This window comes from Orycteropus afer, unplaced genomic scaffold (genome assembly GCF_000298275.1).
Source record: "Orycteropus afer afer isolate SDZICR_OR568_19922 unplaced genomic scaffold, OryAfe1.0 scaffold00419, whole genome shotgun sequence".
Classification (NCBI taxonomy): Eukaryota; Metazoa; Chordata; class Mammalia; order Tubulidentata; family Orycteropodidae; genus Orycteropus; species Orycteropus afer.
In genome coordinates, this window is record NW_006922006.1 from 2,773,820 (window position 1) to 2,774,906 (window position 1,087).

A 1,087-nucleotide genomic window follows, 5' to 3' on the forward strand; every position below is an offset into this window, starting at 1 on the left:
GAGGAGGCTGTCATTCAAACAGAACAAGGGGACACTGCATGGTTTAAAAACAAGAAGGGAGTGCATCAGGGTTGTATCCTTTCACAATACTCATTCAATCTGTATGCTGAGCAAATAATCCGAACCGTACTATATGAAGAAGAACATGGCTTTAGGATTGAAGGAAGGCTCATTAACATCCTGAGATATACATATGACACAACTTTGCTTGCTGAAAGTGAGGATGACTTGAAGCACTTACGATGAAGATTAAAGACTACAGTCTGCAGTATAGATTACACCTCAATATAGAGAAAAGACAAATCCTCACAACTAGACCAATAACCAGCATCATGATAAATGGCGAAAAGATTGAAGTTGTCAAAGACTTCATATTACTTGGTTCTACAATCAACACCAATGGCTACAGCAGTCAAGACATCAAAAGACATATTGCATTGGGCAAATCTGTTGCAAAAGATCTCTTTCAAGTGCCGAAGAGCAAAGATATCTCCTTGAAGACTAAGGTGCACCAAATCCAAGCCATGGTATTTTCAATTGCCTCATATGCATGTGAGAAGCTGGACAATGAATAAGGAAGACCGAAGAAGAATTGATACTTTTGATTGTGATTTGTTGAAGATGGTGAAAGTACCATGGACTGCTGAAAGAACTAACAAATATGTCCCGGAAGAAGTGCAGCTGGAATGCTCCTTGGAAGCGAAAATGGCCAGACTTTTCCTCATCTACTTGGGTCACGTTGTCGGAAGGAACCATTCGCTGGAGAAGGATGTCATTGGTAAAATGGAGGGTCAGAGAAAGATGCGAAGATCCTCTGCAAGGTGGATTGACACAGTGGCTGCAACAATGGGCTCAGGTACAGTAGGGATCATGAGGCTGGCACAGGCCTGGGTAGTGTTTCATTCCGTTGTACATAAGGTCACTATGAGTCAGAGATGACGCGGTGGCACATCACAACAACAACAACAACAACATGATGAACTAGATCATGGGAGTATTCTAGCATTGTTGAACACTTGAATAAAGACAAGTCATGAGAGAGAGGTTTGGGAAGGCTGATTAAAGTCAGTCTTTGGAGATCCTCCAG

At 42.0% G+C, this 1,087-nt stretch overlaps 1 pseudogene; it reads left to right on the forward strand.

Annotated features, from left to right (window-relative positions):
- Nucleotides 1–1,087, forward strand: part of LOC103208237 — a 14,261-nt pseudogene that overhangs the window by 11,642 nt on the left and 1,532 nt on the right.